General features: G+C 40.3%; 1 pseudogene; it reads left to right on the plus strand.

Moving 5' to 3' along the window:
- Nucleotides 1–20,151, plus strand: part of LOC141141206 (E3 ubiquitin/ISG15 ligase TRIM25-like) — an 84,490-nt pseudogene extending 64,339 nt beyond the window's left edge.
- Nucleotides 20,152–21,279: the final 1,128 nt, after the last annotated feature.

A 21,279-nucleotide genomic window follows, 5' to 3' on the forward strand; every position in this document is an offset into this window, starting at 1 on the left:
TGAGAATGCAATCGCAATGCTAAATAATGTGGTGGACATAACACCTGCTATGCCCAATGGAGGGATCGCAGAACGGCTGGTGCTCAAGGACATGTTTGTCCCTGCGAAGGTTAATGCCCTCCATTCTGAAGGAACTGTTCAGGGTGCTGGCATAGCAGATGTGTTGTCCACAGTCCAACAGCTCAACAGCTCAAGTGTCAAGGTGACAATGTGACTTGTAATGACCTGCAGCGGCTCACTGACACTGGTGCAGAAGGGATAAGTGTGAGACATGTGTGTGACAGCGCTCCAGGGGAGCAACAGGCTGTGATGAGGGGTACCTCCAAGGAGTTGGAGGTCTCTTCTAATGTGTCAACCTCACAAGCTTCAGTGGATGAGCCCCTCCATGTCTTGGACAGGGGAAAAGACCCTGGAAAGGTCTGGTATTTAGACATGGGATGTTTAGAGATGACAGAAACCTTACTTGAAATGCTGGAAATGGTAAAAACGCACACTCACTGTACACTTGGGTGTCTCCACCGTAGTCAGACCAGGTGGTGCTGCGTAGTACCAATGGGTGGAGCCAGGTGGTACAGGCCGTGCTGGGAAGCCTTGATCAAGAATGGTATCGGTGGGACCAATGCTTATTAACAGTGTGGCAGATAGTCTTGAGGTTCTCTGAGAGGGTGCTCCCAGTTATTGAGTGGTATGGAAGGCGCTCAGGAGAACCGTTGGAGACATCAAAGGTCTCTCCGGCTGGTGCAGTGACTAGAAACATCTCTGCTGGTGTGGTCCAAGGTGCGGCTGAACAGTGGTCAGTAGAGGGCAAGGATACTGTCTCACCCGCTAACCCTCATGAGAAGGAAGGGCCCAAAATAGACGCAGCACTAGCAGAGATGCTTTCTATCACTCGGAAAGAGGTACAACTTAAAGTACCCGGAGACACTGTAAAGGAAAGTGCTAATGTTGGTTGCTGCAACAATGTAATGTGTACATCAGAAAGAAGTAGTTTGTGCTTGGATCAGTGTCATTTGTTAGATCAGTTACCAATGAAGTGTTGGACAACAGGTGAGGTGAAGCTGTGCTATGGACCTGTGGGGTGTAATCACTTGCCTGTGTTTTGTCCCTCCTCAAGTCTAGTTCTAACAAGTACTGAGATAGATGGCACTGATTGTGTTCGACAGGGTGTCATTGATATGTATGATCTGCTAATGTTTGGTGCTGTTAAAAGTGATGTGGTTGCTGTGGGTAACCAGAGAGAGGTTTTTGAACCTGAAAGACCTGTGGTGAAAGATAAACCTGACTTCCGTAAGCTGAAAGGTAGGATCAGGGAAGGCAGAGTTCCCTCAAGAGAGGAGAGCATGCTCAGGGACCCCAAGAGAGGAGAGGGAAGGCAGAGTATATGGAATTATAGGACCCTGTTAAGATCCAAGGTGGGACGTACCTGGAAGCACACCCGAAAAAAAAAGTTGGGCCTACGTGGCCGATGGCCAGCACAGAAGTGTCCCAACTGCTATGGTGGGTGCAGGTGTTTCTCCCTTTGGTTCGAAACAAGAGGGGGGGGTATGTGGCAGAGCGAGGCTCTGTTCCTATGAAAATGGGGTTAAAGTGGACACAGAGTTTGCATATCGGCGGATTGCAGAGTTACGGAGCATAGATTTGAAACAGAAAACTGCTCTGGCAGTTTTCTCTGGATCTAGCTATTTCTGAAGGGGGCTCTATAGTTTGGAGATCCATTAGAGTCTTGGGTGGGACGGGATCTCCAACCCTGTGTCCGGGTCTTGTGGACAGCCAGCAGGGTGTGTGCCCAGGTGCACACAGCCCATATAACGAGGGGCTGTTTAGAGCAGAAGGAAGGTGGAGTTGGAGCAGTGGCTGCTAGTGACTGTCTCTCTGTGAGGATAGATGCTGTGTGCATTAAGAAGCTCAAAGCTGTGTGCGTCCAAGGAGACAGAAGCTGTGTGTGTTAAAGAGCTTCAAAGCTGTGTGCGTCCAAGGAGCCAGAAGCTGTGTGCATCCAATGAGCCGGAAGCTGTGTGTATTGAAGGGCTGCAAAGCTGTGTGCATTGAGGGGCTTGAAGCTTTAAGGAGCCCAAAGTTGTGTGCACCCAAGACCGTGGGCCTGGAAGATCTGGTGGTTTGAGTCACCAGTACCTATAACGGCAGTGCTGTTGAAGAGTAGCCAGGTGGGCTTGCGTTTTCAGTTTTGTTTGAATGACGTGTATACCCGTGCATGGGATTCCTTAGTGGATTTATGGACTGTTTTTTTGTTCATTTAATAAACGTGGGCTACCAGGCCCTTGACTATAAATGCATGTCTGATGTGGACTACAGAAAAACGCATCTATCACTGAGCTGAACAATCCCCAATGCCAATATATAATGTATGTGTGTATCTCACAAAAGTGAGTACACCCCTCACATTTTTGTAAATATTTTATTATATTTTTTCTTGTGACAACACTGAAGAAATGACACTTTACATTGTAGCAAAGTAGTGAGTGTACAGCTTGTATAACAGTGTAAATTTGCTGTTCCCTCAAAATAACTCAATGCACAGCCATTAATGCCTAAACCGCCCGCAAAAAAAGTGAGTACACCCCTACGTGAAAATGTCTAAATTGGGCCCAATTAGCCATTTTCCCTCCCCGGTGTCATGTGACTCATTAGTGTTACAAGGTCTCAGGTATGTTAAGCAGGTGTGTTAAATTTTAGTGTTATCGCTCACTCTCTCATACTGGCCACTGGAAGTTCAACATGGCACCTCCATGGCAAAGAACTCTCTAAAGATCTGAAAAAAAAGGATTGTTGCTTTACATAAAGATGGCCTAGGCTATAACAAGATTGCCAAGACCCTGAAACTAAGCTGCAGCATGGTGGCCAAGACCATACAGCGGTTTAACAGAACAGGCCTCGCCATGGTCGAGTGCACATGCTCAGCGTCCTATCCAGAGGTTGTCTTTGGGAAATAGACGTATGAGTGCTGCCAGCATTGCTGCAGAGGTTGAAGGGGTGGGGGGGTCAGCCTGTCAGTGCTCAGACTATTCGCCGCACACTGCATCAAATTGGTCTGCATGCTGGTCGTCCCAGAAGGAAGCCTCTTCTAAAGATGATGCACAAGAAAGCCTACAAACAGTTTGCTGAAGACAAGCAGACTAAGGACTTGGATTGCTGGAACCATGTCCTGTGGTCTGATAAGACCAAGATAAACGTATTTGGTTCAGATGGTGTCAAGCGTGTGTGGCGGCAACCATGTGAGGAGTACAAAGACAAGTGTGTCTTGCCTACAGTCAAGCATGGTGGTGGGAGTGTCATGGTCTGGGGCTGCATGTGTGCTACGGGCACTGTGGAGCTACAGTTCATTGAGGGAACCATGAATGCCAACATGTACTGTGGCATACTGAAGCAGAGCATGATCCCCTCCCTTCGGAGACTGGGCCGCAGGGCAGTATATCAACATGATTACGACCCCAAACACACCTTCAAGATGACCACTGCCTTGCTAAAGAAGCTGAGGGTAAAGGTGATGGACTGGCCAAACATGTGATGGGCATCCTCAAACAGAAGGTGGAGGAGCGCAAGGTCTCTAACATCCACCAACTCCGTGATGTCATCATGGAGGAGTTGAAGAGGACTCCAGTGGAAACCTGTGAAGCTCTGGTGAACTCCATACCCAAGAGGGTTAAGGCAGTGCTGGAGAAAAATGCTGGCCACACAAAGTATTGACACTTTGGGCCCAAATTTGGACGTTTTCACTTAGGGGTGTACTCACTTTTGTTGCCAGCGGTTTAGATTAATTAATCATTAATAGCTATGTGTTGAGTTATTTTGAGGGGACAGCAAATTTACACTGGTAGACAAGCTGTACACTCACTAATTTACATTGTAGCAAAGTCTAATTTCTTCAGTGTTGTCACATGAAAAGATATAATAAAATATTTACAAGAATTTGAGGGGTGTACTCACTTTTGTGAGATACAGTGTGTGTGTGTCTATATATATATATATATATATATATATATATATATATATATATATATATATATATATATTATACGTTCCAGTGTGGTTGTACAGTAAGTCCTTAATTAGTACAGATCAGACTGGAGTTCTCGGTCACCCTGTGCCCCTAATAGACACAGGGTTACTTAGACATAGGCGGTGCATGGGGAGCTGAAACAAGGGTCTCCCAACCTCTCCAAGGGATTCTGGGTTCCACGTACCCCCCCCCCCACTAAAAGTGACTCCCGTCACAATCACCACCAATGAAATGGATGGGGAAGGGATACTATCACCACCACTGACCACCAATGAAATGGACGAGGAAGGGGTAATATCACTGTAATAAAAAGCTTGATATAACAAAAAAGCTTTCAATAATGATGGCTGATTGTGAGACGAATTTCCTTAATTATGTCTGAGTCAGCTTAAATAAAACTGTGTTTTATTGTACACACAAAAACTGTGTTGCTTCATATAGGATTAAAAAGATTCAAGTATAGTTCATTTGTTTCAAATATCTGAAAAGAGTTCTTAAAGTCATTTGACCATATGCTTTTTAAAGATGGCTGATTAACCTCATGTGTGCTGAGGAAAAGTCTGTGTTCTGAAGAAGGAGCTGTGTGTAGCTTGAAGGCAGGAAGTAGAAAGAGGCTGAACAGCTTTCAGCTTTTGCCTATATGGACTCGGATTTTCTAATTTCGTGCCGAAAGAATACACACTCCCTTTTTCTCTCTAAACTTCTCCCATACAACGGAGGGTGTCTGAGAGTGGAAAAAAACATCTTGCTTGTCTTACATAGACTGCCTATTCATAAGACAGAATGTGGGAGAGAGGTAATCAGACTACTTAAAAAAATGCTTCTTTCAAACAGAATATCAGTTACATAGGAATACCTTAAAAACATATATATATTATTTACAATATCCATCAAAATCCTGACAGTTTCTAGATATTTGTGATCTCAGTTCATAAGTTACCATCTGGATGTTATTTAACTCAAAGTCTGCCATTCATACAATTATAGGGAATTCATACTCTGAATAAATCCAATTAAAATTTAGATACTAAGAATATAACAATCACCACCACTGACCACCAATGAAATGGATGAGGAAGGGGTAATATCACCACCACTGACCACCAATGAAATGGATGAGGAAGGGGTAATATCACCACCACTGACCAATGAAATGGATGGGGAAGGGGTAATATAACCACCACTGACCACCAAGAAAATGGATAGGGAAGGGGTAATATAACCACCACTGACCACCAATGAAATGGATGAGGAAGGGGTAATATCACCACCAATGAAATGGATGGGGAAGGGGTAATATCACCACCACTGACCACCAATGAAATGGATAGAAAAGGGGTAATATCACCACCACTGACCACAAATGAAATGGAAGGGGAAGGGGTAATATCACCACCACTCACCACCAATAAAATGGATGGGGAAGGGGTAATATCACCACCACTGACCACTAATGAAATGGACAAGGAAGGGGTAATATCACCACCAATGAAATGGATGAGGAAGGGGTAATATCACCACCACTGACCACCAATGAAATGGATGGAAAAGGGGTAATATCACCACCACTCGCCACCAATAAAATGGATGGGGAAGGGATAATATCACCGCCACTGACCACCAAGGAAATGGATGGGGAAGGGGTAATATCACCACCACTGACCACCAATGAAATGGATGGGGAAGGGGTAATATCACCACCACTGACCACCAAGGCAATGAATGGGGAAGTGGTAATATCACCACCAATGAAATGGATGGGGAAGGGGTAATATCACCACCACTGACCACCAAGGAAATGGATGGGGAAGGGGTAATATCACCACCACTGACCACCAATGAAATGGATGTGGAAGGGGTAATATCACCACCACTGACCACTAATGAAATGGATGTGGAAGGGGTAATATCACCACCAATGAAATGCATGAGGAAGGGGTAATATTGCTGCCATTGACCACCAATGAAATGGACTGGGGAGGGGTAATATAGCTGCCACTGACCACCAATGAAAGAACACCTCTATACATTGTGTATAGAGATGTACCGATCAGACCAAAAAGAGAGACAACAGAGGCTGCACGAGGATCAGAGGGATTTGGTCTAAAAAGGAAGAGTCCCTCCAAATGAGGGAAATTTGGGAGCTATGAAAACAGATAAGTGCATTTTGTTTTAAAGCACACTTTTCCTTTAATTTTTAAGTTGATGGGTTTTACAATTGTATTGTACCTTTTTATTTTTTTTGGATGCGTGTACTTCCATGACACAGAATTCCAGGGGCCCTCTGGGTATATATACAATATTTTGTAGTCTCCTTAGCAGACAGCACGTAGAGCTGGCAATTAAAATTTAGATACTAAGAATATAACATTCCCATCTGAAATATGAATAATAATCATATTTTCAAAATTTTAATTCATTCATAACATTCATGTCACATTCACTCTGACTTTGATCCAATAACTCCAAATGTATTTTCATTATTAACTGAGTTTGCAATACTAACCCATTCTTCTTTTCAGCTTATTTTGCAATAAATCATCTCCTTTCCTGATTTCATTTCTAATTCGATAATATAATTTTTTCATTCTAAACATTAAACATAACTGGAATGTAATGAATAACATAATAATAATAAAAAGAATAACTATAGGATGTGATACAATATTTCCTGCTGCTGAGGTTATTGAAGTTTTTCCCCAAATTGATACACCATTACTGATTTTTTTCCACCAATTACTTCCTGAAAATTCTGACCATTGATGAGATATCTCTTGTAAATTACCTTGTTCATGTTTAAACAATATTTCTGCATTCTGAAGTTCCTTAGCTAAAGCTATCAATAAACCTTTATCCTTATGAATTACATTTGCCCATTCTTCCCAAGGAAATTCATCTATCTGAGATATAATATATTGTGTGGGAAGAGCACTTATATTTTTCATAAGCATATTTGTTAAATTTGTTCTAACCCCATTAATACTTATTGCTACAATGTCTCCTTCTATACAATACAAGCCTTGATTTAGGTTTTCTGTATTTATACAAGAAGAAAAAAAAAGTTTTAACCCTTTCTGTATCTGCCATGATCTGAAAGCAAACCGTCTTCTTTTTATCTACACGAGTAATTAATTCAGAAATTGTTTCAACTTTTTCTATTCTTGCTGAACATAATGTATGATTATGATATCAAGAATGAAAAATACTTTTGTCTTGATTAGGTAAACAGATAACTTTAGACTGAAATTGTAAACATGATGACAGATCTAATTGTTCTAATTCAGAATTTTCATTGTTAAATGCAAAATCTGTATACTGTAATTTATAGTATAATTGTGTATTGCTGATAGGTAATCCCAACACAGTGATTGGAACCAAAATGTGTTCTTGTCCTGCTATTGGAATCATAGAAGAACTATAACAAACATCCTGTTTGCATCCTATCCATTTATTTACCCATAAATCTGTATGATTTATAGCATATACATATTCTCTGGGTAAATTCTGTAAAATGCCAAGAGGAGTTATTCCACTCTGAAATGCTTGCGCAATTATTTTAAAATTAGTGGAATATTCAGTCTGGATCTCTAAACATGCTCTAGCTATATGAGAATGTTGTTCACTTGTCATTAAATCAAGAGTAATATTTTGAAGATGTAAAATAGATGGACCCATTATATTAGCTGTTTTAATAACCATATTTTCTAAAATTTCATTTAAATTTCTCTGTAATTTAATCCCGTTACTACCCACTAAACCAGCTGTTTCAAGATCAGACTTTAAAGTATTAGTATCCATACTATTTGTTATACTCCCGATTGTGCCAATCCCTCCTAAAATACCTTCAATAATACCATGCTTATTTCTGTTATGATTTATACTATTAATTCCAAACCATCTCTCAATACCCAATTCCATATTAACCAAATGTCCTTGACATTGTGGAAACCTTGTAGAAATTTTCCATTCTGAAACATTAAAGTTCCACAATATAATGACAAACTTTCCCTCTCTCAAAAGAGTTCTGGATTGGAAATGGTTAATCTGAAATGGGTTTGCCGAAACGCTTTTCTTACCAATGCATGCAGTTTTCCCAGGAGACATTACAACAACACTTGCCTTCGCACATTTCACCGGATAATTTCCTATTGATATGCAACATTCATATATACCAGTATCATTCTACAATACATTCATTTGTTGATAAACAAATGTATTATTGATCCAATTCACACTACCAAAAATTCCTTTATGAATTATAATAGTAGAACTGTGAAGAAAACTTCCGAAAAATTCACTGTTCCTTTTCCAAGTTAACAATGAATCTTGAGGTAAATATATTTCTGCTTTACATATCAAATGCAAACTATCTTTTTGTCTTCAATAATTTTCAAAGATTGTGGGAAAATATACATTTCTAGAATAATCATGTTGACCACAGAAATACTAACTTTAACCCTTATTTGAGCTAATTGTCTTGTTAGTTTAAAATCCCATGTTCTTACAACGTCCCCTTTTTCATCTCCAATTATATTTAAATGTTCTGGATCTAATATTTTCACAAAACTTTGTAATAGGTAATAATATTGTACTTGACAATGGTTTGTAGCAAGAGATATACAAATAAACCGCCCCTGAATCTCGATTACTCCACTGCGCCAAAGAAAAGTGCAAAGCTATATAAAAGATGTGTAAATGAATACAAAATGTGTGTACATACACAGTGTACAGTGAAAAAAGCTGCCACTTAAATAAATACGTAAACTGATCAGAATCCCAAAACTATACCTCTCACACGTGTACAGATAGAGATAGCGGCGCTAATATAAATTGCGTAAAATAATGGGTCAGAGCAGCATAATGCCTATAACCCTCTACTTATAAATAAAAATAATAATAGTGTCATGAAAAATATTATTTTTATCATGAAAAGAAATTTCTTTAACACCCATGAAAAGTGTCACTATAAATAATAAATTACAAGAAATGAATGAATAAGTTCAACAGTTGTTTTTCAATCTTCTTGTTTGAAAAATCTTCTACTCTTCCACCACACCACCGTGATAGTGACACCACTCCCTCTGAAGAGCGCACTCACCAGATTGTATAGCCTCCCACTCTCGTGTTCGACAAAACAGCAATTGAATCACACCTGGGTTGCATGTGATGAACCGTGAATCCAATCAAGCCAGCTCCATATGTGAAAAAATGAATAAAGTGCTCCACATAGCGTGATACCATTTTGACAGATTTATTAAAATCACTTCAAACACACTTCAATGGTTACATTCACTTTTAAACTGAAACATAAAAGCCTTTAAAAAAAATCCACAGCAAGCACAGCAAGCAACAGGATCAGTGATCCAACGGTGCACAGCGGACCTGAAGTGTAAACTGGTGTATCTCTCACCCAACCTTCTAAGGCCCAGCCATCCGATCGGTGTAGTCCTCCTCAGACAGCGGCATCTAATGTCAGTGCGTTGGAATGCCGTGTAACCATGCCCAAGACATGTTTCGCCGAAAAGACTTCTTCAAATGGGATTTGTTGATATATCCCAAACTGGAAAGATGTGATTAATCAACATCCTAGCAGTTGTTAAAATATCTCTGTGCACAGATTTGACAAGATTTAATTTCTCTGTCTACTGTCTCTTCCATTTTGTCCCAATAGAATTTCTCTTTAAAAATTTCAAGCAATTTTTGCTTACCAATGTGACCTAAACTGTCATAGTTAAATTTGGTGAATTCCACCTGTAGGTGTTGTGGTATAACAAAATACAGAAAATCTGTCTGAGTCATGATATAAGATCCTGTTTTCATAAACAAAGGAAGATCCCATATCACCCGATGAAGAAAAAAGATTGACGTGTCCTCTTTTATTCCAAGGAGAACTAAGGAAAATCTTATATTTGTTTTTTTCACAACATTAATTTTGACCATATTCAGGTTTCAATCACTAATTCTCCATACAAATCTGCATCAGTAGCTAATTGAGTACAAAGCTGCTAATTATCCCCTTTTCAGGTGAACTAAACCTCTCAATGTTCCATCTGAACAAAACAAAAAATGAAAAACATAATAATCATAAAAGGGAAAATTAATAAAAAATTAATAATCCAGAGGATTATCCTTGAAAATACTAAAAAAAATATCAAATAAAAACCAAATCTCTGAACCTCAAATCATAACCTTATTCATAGCAAAGAAACAATAACCAGAAAATCCTTACCATCCATGCAGTTCATTTAAGGACTGCTAACATTGTTTTTCACAGTGTTATATGGTACATAATGATTCCTTTCCTGTCTTAATGGACTATTTGCAGTTTGCAATCTTTGCATTTGGGTCTTAAAAGGGAAATTAGTTTGATTATTATGGCCTCTATACCTCAAATTATTACACCATCGCACAGAATACACTTCATAGTGTCTTGGCATCATTTTCGGATAATACAACCTCTTTTGTATATCATTATTATTAGCCATCACACAAAACCTGGCTATGTGACCCTTTCTTTTGCAAACAAGACATTTAAGAGTTGTTTTTTTTTAATATACCTTTCTTTGAGTATATGGCGATGAAAATTTACATTTCTGTTGAATATTACTATTATTCAAATCAACAGACTTCACGCTTTCATTGTCTGAGGAAATATTAACAATAGACTCATCAGACGTCTCCACTGTTTCAACTCCTGAATCAGCATCGTTAACCCACGCATCTGACGTTGTCACATGTTCATAATCTAAACACTGAGCATGTGCAGAAGACTGAGCTTCTAATAATTGCTTTTTAAGCAAACTTATAATATTCTCCTGTTCAATCTTTTTCTGAGTGAAAAAGACAATACAACTTTTTTTCTTTAAACGATTCCAATAGTGCATTCATTTTATGTTCCAATTCACCTTTCTCAATCAGTAATTGTTCAAGATGCAAATGTGTTTGTGCAATTTCTGTTACACTTTGCCTTTGTTTTCCTGACATATCAAAAACCATTGCATTGAAAACCGTAACTAGCTTCATTACATTACTTAATTTTCTCTTAGATTTAGCTAATGAAAATCTAGCCTTCTCAATTTCAACATTTGCTTGAAAACATTGATTATACATTGACTGCCTTAAATCAGCGTCAGAGATGTGATTCGCTAAACCTTTAAATTCTAAATTTCTTTTTCTGCCAACACATTTATAAAATTCATATTTCGCTACTCACCAAATATAAAACTTTTTCTGCTGGACTCGAATTAAACCGTCTGTCAAGACTTCTGTATATCCGAAATTCTCTGGTCCTTTACAATCATCGATCTCATCAATCTAATTTTCTCTCTAGGTTTGTTTAATTTATGCAAAGTTAATTTCTGTTCATCACTTTTTCCCCTCTGATCAACGGAAGAAAGTGGAAACAACTTCTGACGATTGATACTGGCTCTGGCTAGCCAATGTAATAAAAAGCTTTATATAACAAAAAAAGCTTTCAATAATGATGACTGATTGTTAGACGAATTTCCTTAATTATGTCTGAGTCAGCTTAAATAAAACTGTGTGTTTTATTGTACACACAAAAACTTGGAAAATACTTACAAACATAGTACATTCATAATCATAATTAGTGTTGCTTCATATACGATTAAAAAGATTCAAGTATAGTTCATTTGTTTCAAAGATCTGAAAAGAGTTCTTAAAGTCATTTGACCATGTGCTTTTTAAAGATGGGCGATTAACCTCATGTGTGCTGAAGAAAAGACTGTGTGCTGAAGAAGGAGCTGTGTGTAGCTCGAAGGCAGGAAGTAGAAAGAGGCTGAACAGCTTTCAGCTTTTGCCTATATGGACTCAGATTTTCTAATTTCGTGTCGAAAGAATACACACTCCCTTTTTCTCTCTAAACTTCTCCCATACAACGGAGGGTGTCTGAGAGTGGAAAAAAACATCTTGCTTGTCTTACATAGACTGCCTATTCATAAGACAGAATGTGGGAGAGAGGTAATCAGACTACTTTAAAAAATGCTTCTTTCAAACAGAATATCAGTTACATAGGAATACCTTAAAAACATATATATATTATTTACAATATCCATCAAAATCTTGACAGTTTCTAGATATTTGTGATCTCAGTTCATAAGTCACCATCTGGATGTTATTTAACTCAAAGTCTGCCATTCATACAATTATAGGGAATTCATACTCTGAATAAATCCAATTAAAATTTAGATACTAAGAATATAACAATCACCACCACTGACCACCAATGAAATGGATGAGGAAGGGGTAATATCACCACCACTGACCACCAATGAAATGGATGTGGAAGGGGTAATATCACCACCACTGACCACTAATGAAATGGATGTGGAAGGGGTAATATCACCACCACTGACCACTAATGAAATGGTTGGAGGAGGGGTAATATCACCACCACTGACCACTAATGAAATGGATGGGGAAGGGGTATTATCACCACCAATGAAATGCATGAGGAAGGGGTAATATTGCTGCCATTGACCACCAATGAAATGGACTGGGGAGGGGTAATATAGCTGCCACTGACCACCAATGAAAGAACACCTCTATACATTGTGTATAGAGATGTACCGATCAGACCAAAAAGAGAGACAACAGAGGCTGCACGAGGATCAGAGGGATTTGGTCTAAAAAGGAAGAGTCCCTCCAAATGAGGGAAATTTGGGAGCTATGAAAACAGATAAGTGCACTTTGTTTTAAAGCACACTTTTCCTTTAATTTTTAAGTTGATGGGTTTTACAATTGTATTGTACCTTTTTATTTTTTTTGGATGTGTGTACTTCCATGACACAGAATTCCAGGGGCTCTCTGGGTATATATACAATATTTTGTAGTCTCCTTAGCAGACAGCACGTAGAGCTGGCAAGGCGTAGGTCAGGCAAAGTCAGCAAAAATGCTGAGCACTTTATTTTATAATCCATCTATTTTTTATAGTGGCTCTAAAGGCAAAACATTGTTTTATCTTGATGCAAAAACATTCCACTAACTCTCCCCCACCCCTCGCCAATGTTGTATCCTGGCCTAGGCCAACAAGGCCCAGGCCTAGGGCAGCACTTTGCAGGGGGGCAGCACGGAAAGAGTCCCCGTCGGCTTGCGCTACACTGTTAATGTAGTACCAGTCCCATGGGGCCGACTGGGCTGAGAGGCAAATTAGTCTAGCGCCCCCATAAAGCAGCCGCACTGCTTCCGGTATGCGGGCGGCCGGCATTCCGCAACTGTGTGTGTGGGGGGGGGGGGGGGCGCTTCTAATTTTGACTGTCCTCTCATCCTGGACCACAAACCTTCCTCACTGTGCTATATGTTTTCTGCTGCACCATTGGCATGGTTATATCTTCTTAGTCCTCTCCATAAAATTATCAGAAATTTTGTGCTTAAAGTAGAACTATAGGCAACACTTTTTTTTTTCCATTTTGGTAAGAGTAAGGGAGGGTTATAACCCCTGTCAGTTTATTTTTTACAATCCCTGTCCCATTGCAGAGATTTCCCTTCACTTCCTGCCCCATAGCCAAACAGGAAGTGAGAGGAAATCTATGCAAATTAAGGGAATCCATTGCCCCCCCCCCCCCCCCAGGCCCTCAGAACTAGTGTCCCCACTCGAAAATTTCAGGGTGTGTCTTAAACAGCAAGGGGTGTGGCCTTGACAGGAAGGGGTGGGTCATATTTAAATTAGGGGGTGCATGATTTTGTTCAGGCCTAGGGCAGCACAAAACCTAAATACACTACTTGTCTGGTATTGCATTTCACTGAACCCTGCTCACACTAAGCCCAGGGCAATTCAGTTCATTCCTACTGAAGACTAGAAAAACAAAGTTTTGGGTGCAATTAAAGCTGAAATTTAGCTATGGCAATTTCTTCATACAGTGGTTACACTGCTCCAGCTTGGACCAATATAAGTATCAATGTATCACATTAGTGGGATCCCTGTGGAAGCTGGAAATTATTGTTGTAGGCAAAGGTGTGCGCAGCCTATTGCATTAGGCACCTTTCACATGGACGGCTGTTCTGCCACAGTTAAAAGCATATAATATGTTCTGTGAAATTCAAGACTCCAGGCACTGCGATCAGCTGCATTTGGACAGTGCGATTACCTGCATTTACGTGCGGTTGCGCTTAGCTGCGATAGTCATTCCCATATTGTTTTTTTTTTTTGTCCCTTGAATCTACCCATGATGCATTTCGGTCCTCTGCATTTCAAACCATCTATTTCCTGTCTCTTTGTTGACTGGTTGAGTGTGTATTGGAGTTTTGCAGTGAGAGGAGTGTATGTATATTGTGCTGAGATCGTTCAAGATGAATGCATGTATGGGTAGTTTGATGGCAATGCTCATATTGCTGCTCATGAGAATGAAGAGGGTATTCTGAGTCCCATAACTCCGGTTGGGCATGCACCAGGGCTATAATGGCCTCATGGGAGATATCTTGTGCCACCATGCTGCCTTCTCCTCTTTCCTCTATCCCTCTGACCTTCCTGTGTCATTTTCCAGGTATACCTACTGATTATGATGTGCTTACTGTTCCTTTTTTTTCTCACGCTGCTATCCGCAGTTGACACAAAAGACTGCGATTACCTGCGGTTATGTGCATATAGCTGCGCTAAATCGCTCCTGGACGCAGTCAATTCTATTTTTTCTATCCGCACCAAACCGCATGTAACTAAATCACAACTAAACACAGTGTGTAAATGGTGCCATAGGAAAGCATTGTGTACTTTTAGCTGCGGTAGAAAACTAGAAAATCCGTAGCTAAAAGTACAATTCTATCCCTCCGTGTGAAAGGGGCCTTAGGGTGTGCACCCCAAATGTATTAACCAGTTCCCGACCGGCGCACACCGATGTACGTCGGCAGAATGGCATGGCTAGGCAAATGGGCGTACCCATACATCTCTTTAAATTTGCCGCCGTGCCATTGCGTGCTCGCCCCCGGCGGCACGTGCACGCACCGGCCGGAAGCTCTGTGAGTCAGGTCGCGGGTCCCGCGTGGACTCGATCGCTGGGGGGATACCCATGATCGCCTCATGGAGAGGAAGAATGGGGAGATGCTAATGTAAACAAGCATCTCCCCGTTCTGCCTAGTGACAGTGTCACTGATCTCTGCTTCCTCTGATCGGGAGCAGAGATCAGTGACATGTCACACATAGCCACGCCCCCCCACAGTTAGAAACACTCCCCAGGATAAACTTAACCCCTACACTGCCACCTAGTGGTTAACCCCTTCACTGCCATTTGTATAGCACTGATTGCTGTATAAATGACAATGGGCCCAAAAATGTGTCAAAAATGTCCGCTGTGTCTGCCATAATGTTGCAGTCACGATAAAAATCGCCGATCGCCGCCATTACTAGTAAAAAAAAAAAATATTAATAAAAATGCCATAAAACTATCCCCTATTTTGTAAACGCTATAACTTTTGCACAAACCAATCAATAAACGCTCATTGCGATTTTTTTTTTTTTTTTACCAAAATTACGTAGAAGAATACATATCGGCCTAAACTGAGGAAACTTTTTTTTATATATTTTTGGGGGATATTTATTCTAGCAAAATGTAAAAAATAATGCGTTTTTTTCAAAATTGTCACTCTTTTTTTGTTTATAGCGCAAAAAATAAAAACCGCAGAGGTGATCAAATACCACCAAAAGAAAGCTCTATTTGTGGGAAATGAAGGACGTCAATTTTGTTTGGGAGCCAGGTCGCACGACTGCGCAATTGTCAGTTAAAGCGACGCAGTGCCAAATCGCAAAAAGTGCTCTGGTCTTTGGCCAACAAAATGGTCCGGGGCTTAAGTGGTTAACAGTAAACTGAGCTTATATAGTGAAATTCTGAATTTTTAAATCCGTCGGACTGTTTTGTTGTTGATTTTTCAAAGCAGCGGGGTTCTGCCATATTAACAAACTTGGGAGATCAGCAGGCTTGCCGCTGCTTTTAAAATTCAACATCTAAACAGTCTGACGGATTTAAAAATACTGAGTTTACTGTTAAAAATAAGTGTGAAATGCAAGACTCCGGTGGGTGTAACAAGATGTCCGCTTGCCGCCTTCTCACTGTATCCTTACTGTGGATGAGTGCGGGGTGTAGCAAGATGGCGGCGACGGAACGTCACTTCCGTTACAAATTCTGACGGGTCGCCTTATCTGATGAAACACGGGCAGGAGGATGTACTTCGCTGAAAAATCCCCTCCACTCCTGAAGACTCCTGGGATGTATGACATCATTTGCCTAGACATGGGAACCAGGAAATGACTGAAAAAAAGTTATAAAAAAAAGTTTAAAAACAAGTAAATATTATATACTTTCCTATCTATTTACTAATGCTAGCAGCATAAGGATTAAAAATAGTCAATGTTGATTGAGAGAGTGAAGTTCCAATTTTAAGCTCAATGCATATGTTCCAATCTTGCCATACAATCTCCTTTAGATCTACCTACAGTTGTGTTGTGGATAGGCTTCAATTTGAATAGACAGTTGGTTTTAATAGTACATAGTTTTGGCAATTGTAAAGGAGATTGTACAGTGAAACCTAAAAACCTTAAAAATCTTTGCGGCAGCTTTTCTGTGCCTGTGAACATTATCTAAGTGCTTGCCAACCAGTAAAAGGACTTGGTTGTAGGCTCAGCATAAAAGGGTTAAAAACTAGGCAGCAGCAACAGGAACAGATCCCCGCCCACTTCCTGAATCCGGCAAGTTTCAAATTCTCCCAGCTTTCCCGCACAATGGCATCTGCAGAGCTGCGCAAGGATCTGAGCTGCTCCATCTGCCTGAACCTTTATACGGATCCGGTGACACCTGCCAGGTGTGCATCGAAAGAGTTCTGGATGTTCAGAAGGATTCAGGCAGCTACTCGTGTCCTGAATGCAGAGAGGATTATGCGGAACGTCCCATGTTGGAGAAGAACAGGAAGCTGTATAATATAGCAAAACATTTCCTTATTACTCAGACACACCTGGAGAGGTCTGGGGTTGCCTGTACTTACTGTGTGCACGCTCCCATCCTAGCCATCAAGACGTGTCTTCAATACGAAACTTCCCTGTGTGGCATCCACCTAACTATCCACAACAGCACTGTGGACCACGTTCTGATCAAGCCCATTGATTCCCTGGTCAGCAGGAAATGTCAGACCCAGAACAAGCTCCTGGAATACCACTGCTGCAAAGATGCTTCCTGCATTTGTGTGTCCTGCTTTGCTGTAGGATCCCACAGAACACACAACATGGAGACCCTGGATGAGGCTGTGACGAAGAAGAAGGGTAAAGTCAAAGTGGTCCTGAATAAGTTAGTTTCCCAGGTAGAAGGCATTGAGAAACAAGTTCAGAATCTACTGGACCTCCAGTTCGCTGAACACTAAAAATCCTCCGATGTTAAAAAGGGAGTCATGTCCCTGTTTGAAGATGCCAGGAAACAACTAGAAGAAAAGGAAGCCTGGATCCTGGGTGTTATCTTTAGGCAGGAAGACAAAATTGATTCTAAAATCTCTCGTCTTATCAAAAATCTGGAGACACAAAAAGAATCAATGTTTGAGAAGATGCGTCAACTTGATAAACGTTGCAAGATGACAGACCCATTGCTCATCCTGCAAGACAAGGAAGCAGACAGCAAACATTTGATTGGCCTTGGGGGGGAGACGACAGGTCAGAAATGAGATTAGATGAAGGTTTGATTACGTCAAGCTTGCATGTGGCCCTATCTGATTTAATGTGCAAAATGAAGAAAGCATCTTATATAACTAAGTCAGCGAATCTAGTGCTGGATTCTGACACGGCATGCAACAATGTCCTTGTCTCAGGAGATCAAAAGTTGCTTCCTGGGTGAGTAGGGTGCTAAAACGACCGGTCAGTTTAAAGTATTTCACATCTTACTGCCAGTTGTTTGCCAAGATTTTTTTCCTTAAAGGAAAGCATTACTGGGAAGTGGACACCAGTGAATCAGCCTTCTGGATGGTGGGCTTGGCATATGCCTCCATACCGCGTGAGGGCCTAAGGTCGAAGATTGGAGGCAATAAATATTCCTGGTGCATGACCAGGGCCGGGATAAGCTATTTTGTTATTCACGACTCGTTTGTGACCGATCAAAAATATTTAAAAAAATAGCTCCACTTTGAGGGAAACTTTTTCTCTTGATTTTCTTCAGTGAAAGTACCACATTGCACCATCTATAGCAGTGGTTCTCAACCCTGTCCTCAAGTACCCCCAACAGGCCATGTTTTGGGAATTTCTCTTAGATAAAATAGCTGTCCAAAATACCAAGTCATTGACTCTGTTTTAAAGCACCTGTGCAAGATAAAGGAAAACCTGCAAGCATGGCCTATTGGGGGTACTTGAGGACAGGGTTGAGAACCACTGATCTATAGCACGTATGTCAAACACAAGGCCAGGCCTTGTCATGTGACCCTTGCACCCAGTTTTGCAGTCGGAATGTGGCAGAACTCCATTCTGCCACCTCCAGCTCTCACCCTCCACTCCCACTCCACATTGTACAAGATCCGTAAACCCAGTAACAAACAAATGGCCCCTGCCCCCACCTATAACTGGCCTTCACAGCAAGGAGCACATGGAAGGGCAAACACATGAAAGACAAAAACAGAACATTCCATAGCTCAACTCACCAACCAGTCTGCCAACTGACCAAATTAACCTGTCCAACAGTCTGCGTTAAAAACAGGGGTTTAGTTAGCACGCATTTGCAAACGCATGCATAAGCTGCAAGGCCTCTTCACGGCACCCTGTGTATGCTTGCAGTCCTAACGCTACTGAATTTATAAGCGTCTCCACAATGGAAGCACATGCATTAAATGGATAGGCAGCCCAATCCCCCTTAAAGGAACAGGAGCATACTGGACATCCAGCAAGAGCACAGTGGCAGCAAAGGTGTACAGTGTGTCCTCGGACCGTATTTTACACCAATAACAACCAGTAACAGCCTTGTGAATTATCGTGGTTGCGGGTTAGTGGTCTATAGATCTATTCAAGCGCCTGGGTCCCATAAAACATGGTGTGTGACATAATGTGGAGGAGTTTTCTTGCACCCACCCCAAGAGGGTGACCACTTCTAACTACCACCAGCTCCCAGCATTGTGGAACTTCCTGCACACATTACTTGACTTCAAAGAAGTATATAGTCAATTCGGAGGCATTGGAGTGGCTTTTTGAAATTTTACCAAAAGTATTAGGTGGCCTTCAGACATACAGTTACATTATGTCTTCCAATAACCATTTGGTTGGCTTTACAGCTCAGCACGTAGCAGTAAGAGTCCTAATTAGAGATAGCTCAAACTCCAAGTTGCATTGTATAAACCACGACAACATGGCTGTAATAGGTTCTAGAAGTCCCACTAAAATTATCCAGGAGGGTTTGCTGTGCTCCCATATAGGTCCTCTTCAGGCACTAGGCCTCATGTTACTCCCTTCCCCCATAGGGGGACATGCTCCCATCCTACGCTATCTTCATAGCTGATTGTTCTACATGAAAATGTGGACCATGAACTGCTCCTTCTTCTGGTTTATATAGGAGAAGGATTATTGACTACTGAGCACCACACACCATGAGGGGACATGACTACATATTGAATGAAGACCTCTCTCACAAGTTGTCTGGTTGCAGAGTAGTATTATCGGTAGAGGTTTGGGGGGGGTTTAAGAAAACATGCTCCAGCCATTCAGTACCGCCCACTGCATTATCTTGCTGTGGACGAAAGAAGAGGGCGTCAGTGACTACACTTCTCTATCTCACAGCTGCTTCTGTAGAGAGTGGTCACAGACATTCCACTGCATGTGCCACTACTAGGGGAATCTACATGTGATTTCCAATACAAAGCCTTAGAATTTGCAGGTAAATTCATTTCATCACATCACCGAACACCAAAAATATGAATACAACTTTATTGGGGTGCTACAGATCTACCTTATACCTAACTGTCAACCCTCTCTATATTAACTCCTACCATAGCGTATTCACCCCATCAGGTGCTAGGTGCACTCGTGTCCCAAGCCCCGTGTTCGGATTGGACACAGCTAAGATATTCACCATGAAAACTACCAATCCACCAACAAAGCGTTTATCTGTCTGTGTTTTTTTTTTAATATGTTATTGTGTCCAACAGCTATACACAAGATTGATAGTTAAAAAAAAAAAAAAAAGATGATAACCCAACACTAAAACCTTATATAAGCTTTTGCAGGCTTATTAATAGGCTACAATTTATATATTATTTTTTTTTTATATGAATATATTATATTTATTATTATTTATCTAATCTTATATAATTATTATTATTAGGTTTATTTCTAGGTTATTATTTATAAAATATTATATAAGATGTATTAGTTTTACTTCTAGGTTATTGTTTTATATAATCTTAAATTAGGCTTTACTGGGTTTATTTTTAGAGTAATGTATGAAATCTTATATAAGCTTTATTATGTTTAATTATTTTATTATATATATGCATACCTCCCACACCCCCGGCCACAAGTGTTGTTTTTTTGTGTGTGTTTTTTTACCACTACTATTCCTTTTATACAGGTTTTTGAAATGTACAAATACAGCAATTTAGAAAATTGGATGAAAGGTTTAGCACTGAGAAACACTTTTTGAAAAAAAAAACTATATATATATATATATATATATATATATATATATATATATATATATATATATTAATTATATATATAAATAATGCATTTTATACACAACTATATAGATCAGACCAAAATGAGGGACAAATGAGGAGGAATGAGGGACATTGCTCCAAATCAGGGACAGTTTGGAGATATGTATATATTTTTGTTCCCAGCCATAATACACAAGATTTATAGTAAAATAAAAAAAGATAACTGTCAAAATCTTATATTCGGCTTTATTCAAATTATTTATAGTTTATTATTTATGAAATATTATATTAGCTCTAGTAGATGCAATTATGTGTTAGTATGGAGGGGGTCCTCTCAGGGATCTGATTTAGGGATGTTGGATTTTTCTTTGTTTTCTGATTTGAGAAGAATTGATGAAGAGATGAAATAATTCACTGACCAAAAATAACCTGCTGATCATTGGTCTGTATTTTGATTCATGCAGTTCCCATGTTGAACACTAGATGTTGCTGTGTACACTGTGTTGTATAGAGAACGATTGTTCGGTGGAACGTTTTGTTCCTGTTTTGTGTTCCCCGGATCATTGATCAGGTTGTGCACACAGTGTGTGTGAGATCCCCGGGGATAGGTCAGTGTGAGCAGATGGGGCTCATTATATGTA

Source organism: Aquarana catesbeiana, linkage group LG04 (genome assembly GCF_042186555.1).
Source record: "Aquarana catesbeiana isolate 2022-GZ linkage group LG04, ASM4218655v1, whole genome shotgun sequence".
Lineage (NCBI taxonomy): Eukaryota > Metazoa > Chordata > Amphibia > Anura > Ranidae > Aquarana > Aquarana catesbeiana.